This window comes from Pteronotus mesoamericanus, unplaced genomic scaffold (assembly GCF_021234165.1).
Source record: "Pteronotus mesoamericanus isolate MK-2021 breed Mesoamerican mustached bat unplaced genomic scaffold, CSHL_Meso_final contig_22, whole genome shotgun sequence".
Lineage (NCBI taxonomy): Eukaryota > Metazoa > Chordata > Mammalia > Chiroptera > Mormoopidae > Pteronotus > Pteronotus mesoamericanus.
Genome location: NW_026555090.1, coordinates 9,710,623 through 9,728,407, shown reverse-complemented (window position 1 = coordinate 9,728,407; position 17,785 = coordinate 9,710,623).

The window sequence follows — 17,785 nt, the reverse complement described above, 5'->3', positions numbered from 1 at the left end:
CTGTGCCTAGCAAAGCCTTCCTGACAGCCCCTTTTAGACATGTAGCATAATAAGAAATAGATCTTCTTGAACTGAGATACTGAGATCTGAGATCTATCAATCTGTCTGTCTACCTCCTTATAATATCTTTATTTAGTTTTGGTATCAGGGTATTTCTGGTCTCATAAAATAAATTGGGAAGTGTTTCTTCTTCTATTTTCTGAAAGTTTGTATCAGTTTGGTGTTATTTCTTTCTTAAATGTTTATGGGAAGGGTTTTGATAGTGAATTTAATTTCTTTAAAAGATAAAATGATTTGGATTTTCAGTTTCATCTTGTGTCAGTTTTAGAACGTTGTAATTTATCAAGAAATTTGTCCATTTCATCTATGTTGTCAAACTTACTGGCATAAAGTTGTTCATAATATTTCCTTATTATTCTTGTAATTGTTTTATTATTTTTTAATGTCTGTAGACTCTATCGTGATATCTTCTCTTTTATTCCTTATATACATAATTTTTTCTCTCACTCTCTTTCCTTGATCAGTTTAGCTAGGAATTTACCAATTTCTTGATATTTTCAACAAACCAACTTTTGGCTTTGTTACTTTTCTTTTTACCTGTTTTCTATGTCACAAATATTTTCTCTTATTATTTCCTTCCTTTTACTTACTTTGGGTTTACTTTGCTCTTTTTTTCATAGCTTTTTAAAATACAATCTCAGATCGTTGATTGCATATCTTTCTTTTTTCTAATAAAGCTAAATATTTTCCTTTAAGAACTCCTTTAACTGTATCCTACACATTTTGATAGATTATATTTTCATTTATCATTCAGCTCAAAATATTTAATTTCCATTTTTCCTTGTGTTAAAAACAAGGCCACAGGGCCAACATGAAATCACTTGTGCTAAGTCCCATGTTATTAAACCAAGACTTACAGTTTGGATTCTCCCAGAAATGGAATCTTAAACGAGCCAATCAACCAGTGTCTGAGACGTGCTATGAGGTGACCTGCCTGGTGGACCCCTGCCATTCCCTAGCAGGGATGCCCAACCTTTTGGCGTCTCTGGGTCACCCTGGAAGAAGAGTTGTCTCGGGCCACACATCAAATACACAAACACTAACGAAAACTGGTGAGCAAAAAAAAAATGGTTTTAAGTAAATTTATGATTTTGTGTTGGGCCACATTCATAGCCATCCTGGGCCGCATGCGGCCTGCGGGCCACCAGCTGGACACCCCTTTGGGGCCTCAAGGAAAGTGGTCTGGCGATAGCCAACTCGTTTGCCTAGTACAACGTCCTTGTTCCTGCTGCTTTCTGCCTATAGAAGTCTTTCATTTTGTACAGCTCTCAGGGCTCCTTTCTATCTGTTAGATTGGATGCTGCCTGATTTATGAATCATTGAATAAAGCCAATAAATATTTAAAATTTACTCAGTTGAATTGTGTGTGTATGTTTTTAAAAAGGTTTTATTCATTTATTTTTAGAGAGAGGGGAAGGGAGGGAGAAAGAAAGGGAGAGAAACATCAATGTATGGTTGCCTCTCATGCGCCCCCTACTGGGAAACTGGTCTGCAACCCAGGCCTGTGCCCTGACTGGGAATCAAACTGGCAACCCTTTGGTTCACAGGCTGGCACTCAGTCCACTGAGCCACACCAGCCAGGGCTGAGTTGTGTTTTTTAAGAAGCAGATGTCAAAATGATGTGGAGGATGAAGGGGAGAGAGGGAGCAGGAGTAAATGGAGAGAGCCTTCCAGTCTGACATGTGTGACAGGAGAGAGGGAAGGAAGAGCCCCCAGCTGCAATGCAGCTCTGAGAAAGTCTCTTTCTGCGCATGGGGAGCCCAAGGGGAGCCCAGAGCAACGCTGAGCCCTAGAGTCCCGCGGCAGTTGCCCTGCCGCTGTGCTGTCATTGGCCAGGAGCTACTGGAAAGGGAGTAGCCTTGGTGTGAATGCAGAGGCTGCTTTGGAGGTGCAGCAGTTAGGGGCTGTCAACCAACTACATTTCTAGAGAGTCTCTTGAAGGGACTTGTGAGTAGAGCCCCTCTGTGGCCCCACAGCACCTCCCTAAACCAGGTCACATTCCTTTGATATGTATTGCTGTATAGATGTTCCTTCCCTTTAGAGAACTTACCTTACTTGTGACTACACACTCATCAGTGTTAATTTTGTTGAAGGTCTCTTTTTCCTTGAGAAACAGAGGCAATGGACTGGCTCACCATTGCGTCTTCCATGCACAGCGGTGTGATCGTTCTGAGTTGAGTTGGGGCGGGGGTTGTTTCTGGATTTCAGTAAGTGTTTGCTAGGGAAGTGAAAGAATGAACAAGTAACTAACAACGAATTCAGTCTCTCAGATCCCGCAGTAGCCGACTGGCCACCGGCCACCTGGTGGTCTGCAGCTGCCCTGCCCTGCCGGCTGTGTTGGGGAGGGAAGCTGTGTGGTACAAAATCTGGCTACAGCAATGACTGTTTCTAGAATGGGCACATCTGAACCTCAACAGAGCTCTGTGTACCTTCCTTGTAAAGGGGGTGACACTCCCTCCCCTGACTTATCCCAGAGACCGGCCTCAGTTCTGAGGAGCGGTGTAGGTGTCTGTAGTGTCCCCCACCTCCTCATTGAGTTGTCCCCAGGAAATAGCTACAGACCCTTATACCTGAGGCTTTTGTACACATGTTGTCAGTCCTCTTACTCTCTCTTCTGCTTCCTCAGAAGGCTGCCGTTTCTTCCATTTTCCCTGAAGAGTTTCAGGTGGGACAAAGGCAGCCTCTCTGAGCCTGTAACTTCTTCCTGGAGTTTGCTATCATGGGATGGAAATACCACCTGATGTTAGGAATGTGGGTTCTAGGTTGAGATCACAACCCCTTCACTTCCAAGCTGCAGGACTCTGGGCAAGTCACTTCACCCCTCTGAGCCTCATGTTTTCATCCGTAAAAAGAAATAGCAAAATGGCAAAATCAAAGACTGTTATGAAGGGTAAGCAGGATGTCTTTAGTAATGGTTCTAAGTTCAAGGCACATCGGCCTTGAGAAATCTTGCAGTAAAGAAACCCAGCTTTCCCCCAACTTATTAGACAATAGGTTAGCAAAACCCAAGCATGCATGAGATCCTAGGGCTCTACAGAAAGCAATTCTGGAAATGCCACTCTAAGATTTAAGCTTTTTATTTTTAGAATACTGTAGGCCTTTATAATCTTTATTTTAAAGAGATTTTATTTATTTATTTTTAGAGAGAGAGGGAGGGAGGGAGAAACAGAGGGGAAGAAACATTGATATGAGACAGAAACATTGATCAGTTGCCTCTCATAAGTGTCCCACTGGGGACCAAACCCACAACCTAGGCAGGTGCCCTGACAGGGAATCGAACCGGCGACCTTTTGCTTTGTGCAATGATGCCAAACCAACTGAGCCACACAAGTCAGGAAAGAATACTGTGGACCTTTAAAATGGTCACAGATGAGATCCAGGTGGCTCTGGCCTCCTGCAAGGTCATTCTGAGTTGAGTTCGGAGGGTTGCCTCTGGCTTAATGGAGGGGTTCTGGAAATCTAATACATTTTATGACTTGCTTTTCTGGGCTGCTATGGATGACATTGTCTGGTGCTCCTCTCTTTAATGCTGAAAGGACCCTTTCTCTGGCAACAACTGGTCGTGGTCATAGAGGCATGGAATGTTTTAAGTGGGGTGCATTCTAACGTTAGGGGCTCACTCATTCCACTATTCACTTTATAGATGGGACAGTAGGCTCAGCTAGAAAGTCAGGTGACTTGCCCAGAGACTTTCAGAGGTGAGGGGTGGGACCCACGACTCAGAACCAGCTGTCTACTACACACTGGATGGTCGATGCTGGGCTCTGAGGGATGTCTGCTTGGGTAGAACTGGGTCTAAAGGGCTGCCGGGTGGGGACTGGGAGGCCCCTTGGGCTCCTCGCTCCTTCTCCCAACACGGGCTGTGTGGAAGGAGGGGAGGGGAGGATCATGGCCGAAGGTCAGGGGTTAATAGGCCTGAGTCCAGATGGCAAGCAGCTGGGCTGCAGCACAAACCAAGCACTGCTTCCTCCCCTTTCTGGTGATTCCAGGGATGAGAAGACAGGGAAGGAACTTGCAACAGATGGAAGGAAGACCAGAGGAATTTGGAATGGGCCCAAGGGGCCGGCTTTTAGAAAATGAGGGGGAAACATGTTCTCCTCTGAGAGAACATTATTTACAAGAAAAGAGCTGGGTAGACTGGTGGGCTCTGGTTTATATTTTTTGGCCGTGACCAATCATACCAATTCATGTTTCTAAGACAACTGGAGAACCAAATAGGAACAACATCCATGGTGATAAGAGGTGGCTGTTGCAGGCTGGGCCAAGCCAGACAAGTTGAGCTCAAAGATCAGAAGTTTCGAGGCCAGTTCTAAATTTAGAGTCCAATTTTTGAGGGAGCCAAAATGAGCTCTCCCTGCATGAAGTGTGTCAGAAGAATAGAAGATACAAATCCCAAAGAGCAACTAGTACAGAGGGGGCGGGGAGCCCCTTTCAGCCAGAGATGCTAAGAATGAGATCAACCAGGCTCTTCATAAAAATTAAAAAAAGAAAAAAAACCCCTCTGTCTTTTCAAACTAAGAGCTTTGAAAGGATTGCACATCATATCCCTCTCTCTTCCCTGCTGCTGCCTTTTTTTTTTTTTTTTTTTAATTTTTACTCAGAAAGGCCCTCAAAGCAGCTCAGGGTGTATGTAGAGGTGGCACAATTCAAGTCCCCACTTCCTCGTCCAAACACAGCCCCTATCTGTCCCCGAATGGACCAGGCCTCCCTCCCTGGTGAGTGAGCTTTCACGGAGGGAAGGGTGCAGGTTATCCACCAGGGCGGGCTCTGTCTGTTGGCTTGAGCCATCTGTCATTGGGCAGTTCATGGGGTTGAATCGACATTACACGCATGCCATGCTGATGCCAACGTGCCTCACGAAACAGCCATTGGAGCCCTCTCTTCCGGTCCCCCCATGAATGTTTCCGTTGTACTTGAGTGGATCAGGGGTCCAAGGACCTGGGTTCCTGGGCTCCACCCTCCACTTATACTTTTGCCCACCTACCTCTTGCCCTCTGCCGTTGCCATCTGCTTTGCTAAGAGATCTTGGGAGATTTAGCTCTGAGTCACAATTCCCTCATCTGTAAAATACCATTGTCAAGTTGTGTCAAATCCACCCCTGGAATGTCCCCTGCATTCATACCCACCCCTCTGACCCACATGTGCTCTCTGGGCCAGGTCCTCGGCACTCCTGTGTGAGTCTCCTCAGTTACCTGGCTGCTCCATTCCTCTAGCACACACGGGCTACCCCCCGGCCCCGTCTCCCTGATCAGGTTACCCCCTGCTCCAAACCTTTGCATAGCTTCCCATCGCCTACAGAATCAAATCCCAACAGTTTAGCCTGGTGTTCCACCTCATCTGCCTGTGACTAAAAGTGACCCAACCTACCTTTTTTTTTTTCTTGTATACCTATCTCCTTCAGCAAACTGGACAATTTTCTGGGCCCTCATGCACATGCGTTGTGTTATCTGAAATGTCCTTCTCTGCACATTTGCATGTCTGACCCTTACTGACTCCCCACCCAAAGCCTAATAATTAGCCGTATGACCTTGAGCAAAATTTTTTAACCTCATCTCTGAGTAAGATCGCTTCGAAAGATGACCACAATAGTTTCATTCTGCGTGTCCTTTGCGATGTGGCTTTGCCACTCCTTCCATGTCAATTTCCCTTCCACTTGAACCTGGGCCGGCGCTGTGACATTCATTGACCCCACTAACTGTGGTGGACTTGATGCGGTCACTTGCGGTTTCTGTGTTTGCACTCTGGGAAGCCAGCTGCTGTGTAAAGAAGTCCCGGCCAGCCTGCTGAAGAGAGAGAGGTCACATAAAGGACAACAAAATGCCCCGCTGATTGCTGACCCTGAGGCCCTAGCCACGTGCAAGGCCATCTTGATCCTCCAGGTCCAGCCAAAAGCCCAGCTAACACTTGGAACAGAGATGAGTTGTCCCTGCTGAGCCTGCCTGAATTCTTGACTTGCCGAATGGCAACAAATTAAAATTATTGCTGTTTAAGCCACTCATTTTGGGGTGGATCGCTATGCAACAACAAATAAATGAAACAGTCTCCTCACCTACAAAATGGCGATATCAGTGGTTTCCTGCCTCAAAGAAAGGTAGGGAGGATTAAACAAGCCAATCTACTATAGCTCTTAGAACAGCATCAGCACATTATAAGCACTCAGTAAACATTAGCTCCTCATAATCTGAAATTACTTTGTTTAATTTTTCCTTACTCATTCCCAATCCCCTTCCCCAGTAGCGCCTGGCATATGGTAGGTATCCAGTAAGTGCAGTTGAGTGTCAAATGTCCCCTCCTTCTCTGAGACTTCCGGTTACCTCCCACCAGAGGACAATGGCTCTCCCTCCCCTGACCCCCATTGCACTTGGTCAACGTGCCTGCTAACGTACATTACATTCAGCCCTGAGCTCTGGTTGGGAGTCAGTTTCCTTTGCAGAATGTGAGCTCCTTGAAGGCAATGACCTGGCCCATAATGCTTGGGCAACAAATATTTGTTGAATGAACAAATAAACGAGCTAATGAAAACGGGAACACTGCTGCCTGCCCTCTCAGCCTCTAGCCAGGCTTACAGCACAGTTGTCCGCCCTTGTCCCAGGTTTCACTTTCTGTGGTTTCGCGTACTTGCGGTCAACTGCAGTCTGAAAACATTAAATGGAAAATTCCAGGTATAAACAATTCATAAGTTTTAAATTGTGCACTGTTATGAGTAGAGTGAGGAAACTTCTCACCACCCAGCTACATCCCGACGCCCCGTGCTGGATACACTGCCCACAGACCGTCACTCAGTGGCTGTCTTGGTTATCGGGGTGAGGGGGGCAGAACCACATTCACATAGCTTTTATTACAATATATTGTTATAATTGTTCTATTTTATTATTAATTATTGTTGGTAATCTCTTATTGTGCCTAATTTATAAGTCAGACTTTATCATAGGGGTGTATGTATTTAAAAACAACAACAACAAAAAAACCCAGTATATACAAGGTTTCAGGCCTCTGTCAGGTATCCACTGGGGGTCTTGGGATGCATCTGCTGCTAATTTTCTTCATCTCCTAATTGAAAAGGAGATGCAAAAAGAAGTACTCAGGCCCCTCTGTGCCTCCTCTGGAGGAGCACGCTTAGCTGCAATTCTGCTGCGTCTGTGTCTTCTGGTCCCTTCTGTGTGACCTTTGTCCTTTAGGGCTGAAGAGAATCCCACATGAGACTTCTGGAGGAAGCCTCCCTGTTTCCTGACCTGTGAGCTGGCTGACCACACAGGCCCCGGGAGTACAGGGTGTGATGTCACAGGTTGGGAAGGACCGATGACATGCCCAGGCCCATTTCCATTGTTGAAGTGCCATTAGCAGATGAAAAGAACTGATTCCTAAGCCATAATTCACGAAGATATCATTTTAATCTCTTTAAGACTTGCGTGGTCCAAAGGGGCAATAAAATATGAAAGAATGCAGGATTCCATCTGGTTCAAAGATCTTTAGCTTTAGATAGAAATGACTAATCTTAAAAACCAAAGACATGCAAAATCAAATCTGGCAGTAGAGTTTCCTGCGTAGGGGGTAGGGGTGTGATGCATACGTGGGAGCCCTGGCTGTGTGGCACCTCCTTTGAAACACGGGGTCCTGGGCAGCAGTGACAAACAGGACCAAGTAGCTGTTCTGTGTTCTCAAGGGAGCCAAGAAGGCAACTCTCAAAACAGAGTGAGATGAATATGATAGTTGTCTTGGTGATGGAGCATCTTTAAATATTTAAAATTAAGTGTAGAAAGTTTAAAATTCCAATGTAAGATTAGGAAGAATGTAATTGATTCAGATTCATTATTTTAAACTGAAAACTTCTCAACTGTGTATGTAGTTTTGGAACATTTAGGAGAACTCGAAGTTCTCTATAAGTTTACTTTATTGGATGAATAATTTAAATTCAAATAGTTGGAAAGCTTTTGTTAACAAGTCAGACCATTAAAGTACACAAGGAAACTGAACACAATAAATGCTTAAATGCAATTTAAAATGTTTAAGGGAATTTATCTTTGGAACTGAAACCAGACATTCAAAATCCTTTTAAAAGTGGTTGTTAAAATACATTGAACACAAATAGAATAAGATTTGTAAGCTGAAGCTTAAGAAAGAACTAGGTTTTTTTATGAATAGTAATTTCAATAAATAAAATATTAATTTTAAAAGTCAAATAAACCTCTGAATCATCCTTGTCTAGAAAATGAGATTTGTGGTAATACCTGCCTTGTAGCGGAGTTGAGAGGATTAAATGAAACACTGGGTGCAAACTGTTCGGCACCGTAACTGTTACATGCTGAGCATTCAATATGACAGGCCAACAATTCTTCGTATCATTAACTGTTTCTTAAAGGAGAGTGTAAAGGTGTTCTGGGCTGACAGGGCTGTTCTAAGACAGGCTGTGACACAGAACAGAGGTAATCCTGGTGGCAGAGTTAAGGTAGCCACCACGCACCTTTACCCCTCTGTCCCTCCCTGGCCAGCAAGGCCCACCCTCATCTTGTCTGGGCCTCCCCCAGACGTGGCCGGCTTCTTCAGAGGGTTATTATCATTACACCCCGCCATGTCTTCTTTGCCAGTGCCCTTGGGAGGCGTTTCTCTCAGGTCACTCACCCACCCACCCTACAAACGCCCCTCGATGCTTTACCAGGCTCTGTTCCTGGTCGTGGGGATCCTACAGGGAACACAGGGACCAGCCTGTCCTCTACTCTAATAGGAGAGACAGGCATTGCACAAAATCAACAAATAAATGACGCAGCATCTTAGAAAATAATACATCTAGGAAGAAAAATCTTCAGGGCAAGGGATGGGAGTGCTGGGGTGGGGTGGGGTTCAGAACAGGTGACCATGGCAGGCCCCACGGAGGAGAAGACACCTGAGCCAAGACCTTAAGGACATGAGAGTGAGTTGTACACACAGGGAACAGCAAGTGCAAAGGCCATGAGGCAGGAGTGTGCCTGGAGTGTCAGAACCTGGAGGGACGCAAGCCAGGGGCAGGTAGGAGATGAGCTCAGAGAGGGGCCGGGGGCAGGGGAGGGAGCTGACCTGGAGGGCCTGGGGCCCTGGTGAGAACTTCGGCTCTCACTCCGAATGAGGCGGGATATTTGGGGGAACTACTGGAGAAATGTATAAACTATGTATTAGATATTATTTAATCAATATTCAAATTCATGAGTGATAATTCCTACTAAATTGAAATATAAACGTTGGATGTCCTTGTTTTTAGAAGAAACATGCTAAAGTATTTAGAGCTGAAGGACCATGATGCCTGTATCTTATTTTCAAATAATTAGGCAAAAAAAGAAAAAAAAAAACCCCTAGTTATTCATAATGCCTATCTATCACTGAGTAATAAATTACCTCAAACTTAGGGGCATAAAAAGATCAGTTCACATATTATATGAGGGATTCTGATATTACCACTGTTCATTTTTTACTTTAAATTATGTATTTGCTCATTTTTAAATTCTACTTTCATTGTTGACACTATTACAGGTGTTCCCCCCGCCCCCCTTTTCGCCCCTCCCCACCCAGCCCTTGTGCCCCGCCCCGGCCACCGCCGCACCTGTCTGTGTCTGTGGGTTAGGCACACATGTCCTTTGGCTCACCCCTCCGCCTTCTTTCACCGAGTTCCCCCTCCCCCGCCCCTCTGACAGTTGCCCGTCTGTTCCATGTATCCATGCCTCTGTTTCTATTTTGTTGGTCAGCTTATTTTCTTCATTAGATTCCACATATAAGGGAAATATTTGCCTCTCCATTTTCACTTCTTGACTGTCTTTTAAAATACATGAATGCAGCCTGTGATGTTAATTGAGCTCCAGTCATGTTCGAGTTTCAGCATCCAGAACTGTAGTGATCCAAAGAAGATCCCGTAGGTCCTTCCATTAAAGAATAAGAATATGTACTTCATTTTATTCAACAAACATTTAATGAGCACCTTCTATGTCCCAGGCACTGCTCTGAACAACAAGGACACATCTCTGAATAATAAGAAACTATTTCTACTTTCATGGGGCTTAAATCATAGTGGAGCTAGTTAACAATGAACAAATAGAAAAATTAAGTAGTAATAGGTGCTATAAAAATACAAGGGGCTTACATACTAGAGAGTGATTGGGTGGCTACTTGAGATTAGGTTGTCAGCCAAGAAAGGGCTCTCTGAGAAAGTGAGGTGACAAAAACCCAATACCATTATCTCGTGATTTCTAAGGATCAGAAATCTGTGAGCAGCTTAACTGGGTTATGCTCCAGGTTTATCATGAAATACAGTCAAAAGGTTGACCAGGGCTACAGGCAGTGATGGCTTATCTGAGGGAGGAGGGTCCACTTCCAAGATGCGCTCACGTGGCTGTTGGTGGGAGGCCTCAGTTCTTGCCCTTGTCGACTTGTCCGTAGGGGCTGCTTGAGTGTCCTCAAGGCATGGCTGTTGGTTTCCCCCAGACTGAATGAACCAACCCAGAGAGAGAGAGAGAAGGAAGCTACCACCAGGCTTTTTAAGACCTAGTCTTAGATATCAGATACCTTCCCTTTGGCAGTATTCTATCCTTCAGGAGTGAGCGCAAAGTCCAACCCACACTCAAAGGGAGTAGAATTAGCTCTAGTTTGAAGAGCAAAGCATCAAAGGATGCTCTTTGTTAGTGCCTGCCAAGATCTGTTATTGTAATAATTATTATTATCAATGTTAACTCTTCTGGGGCCTCCTGTGGAGGAGAAGTACTGCAGGGACCTCCTCTAAGCAGCCCTCAACTCCCTGTATGGGATTAGGGGACTGAGAGGTCATATGCAGGAAAAATCTGTGGGGAAAGGGAGAGCGCTGGGCAAAAACTCAGCATAAGAACAGCACTTAACCTCTCCCTTCTTCACATATGCTGTGCCCCAGGGAGGAAGGGGCCACCAGGAGTCACTTCCAAATTTTCTCTGATTCCTTCTCCAAGGATGGCTTGGGCAGCGTGGTTAGGTGGGCATCCATTGCCTTCAACGTCCGCCCTCCGCTGCCTCACACATCACAGCTGCGGGTGCTGTAGGAGCTCAGTAAATGTGTGATGATGATGATGATGTTGCAGGTTGTCACATGTTTGTTGTCTGTTTACATGGATGACTCTTCATACCTGTCTTCACTCCTGATGCTTGGAAATTAGTTAAGGGTCACAGTTTTGATGAGAGGCTGGCATCATGATCCTAGCCACCAGGCCTCTCAGGAGCAGAGTGACGCAGAATGATGGCTTACGAATACATTCAATCGCTAGGGTCACAATGATAGAAAATGCTTCCCGGGTCCCAGGTTCTGCTCTCAGTGATGTACACATGGGGTGGGCAAAAGTAGGCACGTGTTCGTATGAAAAAATGCAAATTAATAAATAATACTATAAGGATAAACTCTGTGTTTTGTGTACTCACAACAGTGAACCTACCTTTGCACACCCCTGTGTATTAATTGATTTAATCCTGAAAGCGACCCAAGGAGGTGCCATTATCTCTGCTTTACGGGGGAGGGAGCAGAGGCACAGAGAGAGGAAGGCGCATGCCCACGGTCAGTGTCCAGCGTCCAATTCCAAGAGTCTGTATTCAAAACTGCTCTGTTAGATCACTTCTTAAAATTTACATGATTCATCTTTAGCGTTTTAAGATCTAAATACAAGCAGGAGTTAAATAGTATATAAATAATGGAGATTAAGACGGGGAACGAGAAAACCCAGGTCTCCTAGAACGCTAAGCAGGCAGGAGCCTAGGAGACAACCAACGCAAAAACTTTCACGCTGGATTCTTGAGTCCCAAGCTTTCTAGTTGTCCCAGGATCTGCTTGCCAGGAACGAGGGAGCTCTGTGGAGCCTCACCGCATGATTCAACTGCAGCATTTAGATCTGTTTCACACGTCATTCCTCTGCGCAAGCCCAGGTTTGCATGGACCACTGCAGTGGCTCCAGGTTGTTAGCAAAATTTGTGAACGACTGTGGAATAGGCAAAAACATTAGCGTTTCCTTTCAGTGGCGGTGTCTCCAGAGAACACTTGTAGGGTTATCCGATTCCGCAGGGGCGCGCACCTTTCTTTTCTTTTTCTTTTTTTCTCTGCCATTTTGCAACTCTGTAGAGACAAAAGTTAACTTACAGAGGTGATGCAAATGATTTCTGTTCTTAGGAATGCAAATGAATCCTGTGCAGGGAAGATCACCTTTGCGTCTGTTAACAAATTAACTCGAGCACTCCTGACTGTCCTATGTGTGTCTGCCCTTTGGATTCTTGTTTGAACAGGGTTTTGTGCCATACCGGTTCTCTCGATTGATGAGTTCAATAAAATCTTTAAGATGTGACCGTTCTGTATTTATATGGCAGTCATAATTTTACTTTAAAAAAACTATCCTTTAGCAAGATGGTTTCCGTGCATCCACTCTGGCCTCCCTTCTTTTTTCGCACGCCATCCCGTCTCCTCACGCAGGAACCAGACATCTTTTCCAAGGGCAAATCTGACCGCGCTCCTCCCTGGCTTGCAACTGACCTGCTGTGGAGACCGTTGATAGCAGTGCAGGCCTGGCTTCCGCTGGGACAACTGTGTGCCGTCAGCCTGGGTCTTTTTTTGTAGCAAACGGTGGGACAGGCGCCAGGGACGGTGCTCCATGTGGGCGCAAAAGCCCTGCGCCCGTCTGATTGAGCCCAGATTTTACTTGCGGCACTCAGAGACTTGCCTTTTAGCACAGGACAGAGAAAGTTTGCAAGTTTTGCTTTGTTTTATTTTTTCCTTTTCTTCTTCCCCAAACCTCATTCCTGAAATCTTAGATTCTGTGCCATATTGGGTTTCTAACCCTGTCACTATAAAACACATAAACTCCTACTCAGAGTTTAACCTTTGGTCGTATATATTTTTAGAAATAAAATCATCTAGTGCTCTTCAGTCCCCTTAGAATAAAACACAAGACCCCTGGAAAGGCCTACACGAAAGGGCCTGCCCGATCTAGCCCTGCCCACCTCTGCCGAGTGACACCGGCCTTCCGAGCCACCCCGTCCAGACCCAGCATCTTTCCATTTGGTGTTAGGACAGCCTTGCTCTCCCTCGTTCTCCCCTCCTCATTCTCCTTCCATCTCTGTCTGGCTGAAATAACACCTCTTCATCCTATGAGTCTGTTCCTAAATGTTACACAGCATCCTCAGAAGGGCCTGGTTGGTTCCCCACCTCCATCCCCTTCTTTGATCTCAGCACCCAGCACTTCTTGCCAGCCTTGCTGTGATAATTACTTAGTTATTTAACTAAGTTGTTTGTAACTGTTGGTCTAATCTCTCTCTTTCCCAAGACACTACAAGCTCCAAGCGTCAGAAACCATATCAATTGTTTACTAATCTGTCCTCTTTGCTTCTATCCGTGCTTGCGCGTAGAAGGCTCTCAGTGCCACCATTGTTTGCTGGTTGACAGAAGGGTTTTGCAGCCCAGGTGTGAGGGTGCAGGATCGGGGGCTGTGGAGGATGGTGCATATGGGGACTGTGGAGTGAATTATGGGAAGGACCGGGATGCTGTCTAGCCTCTAATTCATGGTGCAGCCTCCTTCCCTTGAGTCTGGGCAGCCTATGATTGAGTACTGTATTTATCACTCTCGAACTATCTTAGGTGATTGCTTCATCAAATCCTAGTTTTCCTTCTGACTATTCCTTGCCAGCTGGTCTTCCTTTTTGCTAATTTGCCATTAATCTCTGAAATAAGAGCATTCCAAAAGGCAGTTCTTCCAAATAGTTTATCAGTCCTCAAAAGGTTAAATAGAGTTACCATATGACCAGCAGTTTCACATATATATATGAAAGGAAAACCTATGTCCACAGAAAAACTTGTATAAGAATGTTCATAGCAGCATTATTCATAAGAGCCAAAAAATAGAAACAATTCAAATGTCCATCAACTGATGAATGGTTATAAATGTAGCATAGCTATACAATGGAATATTATTCAGACATAAATCAGCATGAAGTCCTGACACATGCTGCAACATGGATGAACCTTGAAAACATTATGCTAAGTAAAATAAAACCAAACACAAAAGACAACATATTGTATGATTCCATTTATATGCAATGTCTAGAATAGGCGAATCCAGAAAAACAGAAAGTAGATTATTGGTTGCTTAGGAATGTGGGTTTGGGAGGAAATGGTTATGAATTTTTTGAGGAGATGACGAATATTTTCTCAAGTTGATGGTATTGACGGTATTGATGGTTGCTCAACTCTGTCAATCTACTAAAAACCATGGGACTAAACACTTTAAATGAGTGAATTATATGGTATAAGAATTTTATCTCAATAAAGCTGTTAATTTATTTAAAAAGACTGCCTCCTAACCTTTCTGGGTAAAGATTCTTGGGAGAATCTATTGAAGAGCTTTCTCCCACCCTATCTCCTCCCACTCCCCTCACGCATGGAAAATCCATAACGCAGGGACAGAAAGGGTTCATAAACCACCAGGAGATTCCCACTCGTTGACTCCCTGGAGGGCTAGAAGCGCCAGGAAAATCCTGTCTTGATGAAGCTATCACTAGTACATGTTAGGTCACGTGCGCACTTGAAAGATTTGTTTATACCCACATCTCACCTTGGCCTTCAACCACCCTTGTCACAGCACGTCTTGCCCTCTCTTCCCTTCTTCTTCCTTCTCAAGCTATTTTGATGTCCTTTCTTGATTAGCGTGGTAGGGCTCTCATAACCTTCATCCCCTGGCATTACTCCCAGGTTACGTGATAAAAGGGAGATTATCTGGATGGACCTAACCTAATATCACGAGTCCATTAACAGCAGGGAGTTTACTCTGTTGGGTATCGGAAGAGAAAGTCGGAGGGATTCAAATGGGAGGTTGACTCTATTACTGGCATTGAAGATGGGGGACTTAGCACGTGACAAGGAATGCAGGTGGCCTCTAATAGGGGCAGACAGGGATCCCTGGCTGGCAGCCAATAAAGAAATGGGACCTCTACCCACAACTGCAAGGAACTGGATTCTGCCAATATGTGAACAGACTTGGAAATGGATTCTTCCCTAGAATTCCCATTTAAGAGCCAGGCTTGACCAACATCTTGATTTCAACCATGCCTGGAGAACCCATACTTCCAACCTCCTACTTTGAGATAATAAGTGGGGGTTGATTTAAGCCAACAAGTTTGTGGTTATTTGTTATGCAGACTGGGAAATTAATACAATCGGTTTCATATCACTATGCAGCTGGCTTTCATTCTGTTGGATATTTCTGGATCTAGCTCCTTTCCTCAAAAAGTTCCTAAAATGGTTATTCGCCACGTAGAGGGTGGTACCGCCATGCTCTGGACGCCTCCGAGCCTGGCTCTTACCACTCCCTTCTCAATGGCCTACCCCGGGAGCCTTCTCAAGTTCAGAGTTAAAGCTTCGGGGAGCATCGGGCCACTGCAGGGGAGGAGAGCTGAGTGAGGTTTAGACTCAGCTGCTGTCACAACCCTCAGTGGGTCCTTAGCCCCCCGGAGAAGCGCAGTGGCCTGCGGCGGGGGCCCCCTGGGACTCTGAGTGCCTTTGGCACCCTGCTGTGCACACAGGACACTTCTGGTAGATTGTTCTGGACTGTAAGCCCCAGAGCGAAGCAGCATGCTCAGGTGCCTGAGTGAGCAACCCTAAGATGGCTTGAAATGAGAGGAGGAAGTTTCCAGAGCCCCTGCAGCTGGCTGGAAACCTTGTCTGGGAGATGTGGGCCTGCAGCCTGGGAGAGCGGCTGTGGGGGTAAAACCGTGTGAGCGAGGGGTCTGATCCCAAAGGCCAATAGCTTATCCTGCAGAAGCATGGGCCCTTTAGCTACTCCAGACAGACAGAGATCACTCCACAAAGCTTTCAGCATTGTGTGCTAATCCTGTCCTCACCAGCAGCTTTTGGACATCCATTGCTCTTTGGGGGCTGTGTTTATGGCGTGGCCTGGGTGACAAACATGGAAATTCACACCTTGAGGCTGTACCCCTCCTCTCTTTTCCTTCCTCCCTTCCTCTCCTCCTTTCTGTCAGGAAGAGCTAACAGGTTTGTGAGGGAATGGAGTGTTTTTGCATTGACAGTATGTGTCTGCAGGTCTTGCCTCTCTTTACTCATAAAACACCCGGAGCCCTACTTCCTATCTGTGCTGATGAGAACCATTCATTTCTAGAACCAATCCGTTATTTTCTGCTTTAATGAGTTGGTGCCTCTTCTTGCTGGGAAAACTCCAACCGGCTCTTGATTCTATCTTCTTTTTCTTGGGACGTGACTGCATGCACCTGGGGCCAAAGTCTCCCTTGACTGGGCAGCCTCAGGCTTCCCTTTCCACGGGTCCAGGGCCCGGGTGGTTGTGCTGAGGGACCGGGGAGCAGGAGAGGGTCTGCCTGTGACCGCCACCGCCCCGACTCCCCATGGGAAGCCCGCTCGCTCAGGCTTATGAGAACCCTTGGCCTTCTGCGTTGGCTCTGCCCTGTTCTGTGGGCTTGGGAAGGAGTCTGTGGATTTGTGGCTTTGCTTGTCATCAAAGAAATTTGCCTAGACCCACAGAATTTCTTCTGCCCCAGGCCTGGGCTCCTTTTGGAACTTGAAAAATGCAGCAGTATCCAAGGGAGTTATACACATTTGTAAACACATGTGGGATAAGATAAACTTGTGTGTGATCATAAGAACTCTATGTGTGAGTCTTCACAACTCCCATTTCCATCCAGCAGGAAACTTGACACTCAAGCAGGGGGGCTGGCAGGAGAGCAGGGGAGCGGAGGGAGAGGGTCTCTCAGTGCAGGGCTGAGGAGGGGGTGGAGGAGGGGGCCCCGGGCCTCCCAGGAGGCGCGTTCAGCCTTTCCAGGTTGGACTTCCCAAACACCACTTCACAGATATAGCAGGAGAGTGGGGGTGTGCACGCTGGGGGCTGGGGCGGCGTCTGCCCTGCACCCTCTCCTGCATGTCAGGACGCAGCCCAGGGCTCAGAGGCAAGGGGGAGCTATTTTAGAGGCATGTCCTTCACCCACAAACATATTTCTGAAAGGCCCTGCCCTCTCTCTCCTTCCAGTGAGGGACTCTACCCATTCCCCTGAGCACCACCCCTAGAACTCTCCTGTCCTCACACCCCCTTGAGAGAGACATCCCTTTGGCCCCAACCAGCCAGCTCCAAGCCCCTCCTCTTCCTCACCTGTGAAACAGAGATAATGGTGGTATGGAAGCTAGGGAGGGGCAACTTGACTAAGCTGAACTCTATTTCCCAGAAGTCGTTTCCCTGGGTGTTTCCATGGAGAGGGTGGAGGCGGCTCACAGAAACTCAGGTTTGGAAGGTGGGAGTGAGGTGGCGGCCACTCTGTGGCTTGTACATTCTGTTGCTGCTCTGCCTCATCGCCTCCCCCCTGCAATCTTCCCTGATCTTCCTCCAGCCACTCCAGTTCCTGGGCCTGAGGCGTGTGCTCAGCTTCAGGACGAAGGGTCCTGCCCTGGCCAGGTGGCTCAGTTGAAGCGTTGTGCTGTATCCCAAACGCATGGGTTCGATCCCTGGTCAGGTCACATACCTAGGTTGCAGGTTTGATCCTCAGTCGGGGCGCATACAGGAGGTAACCAATCAACGTTTCTCTCTCATATCCACATTTCTCTTTCTCTTTCTCTCTCCCCCTATCTCTCTAAAATCACTAAAAATATAGCCTCAGATGAGGGTTAAAAAAAAAATAAAGATGAAGGTTCCTGGCTTTTGTAGGACACGTATACCACCAAGAACTGCCATGGGTTTCTCTCTGTCCC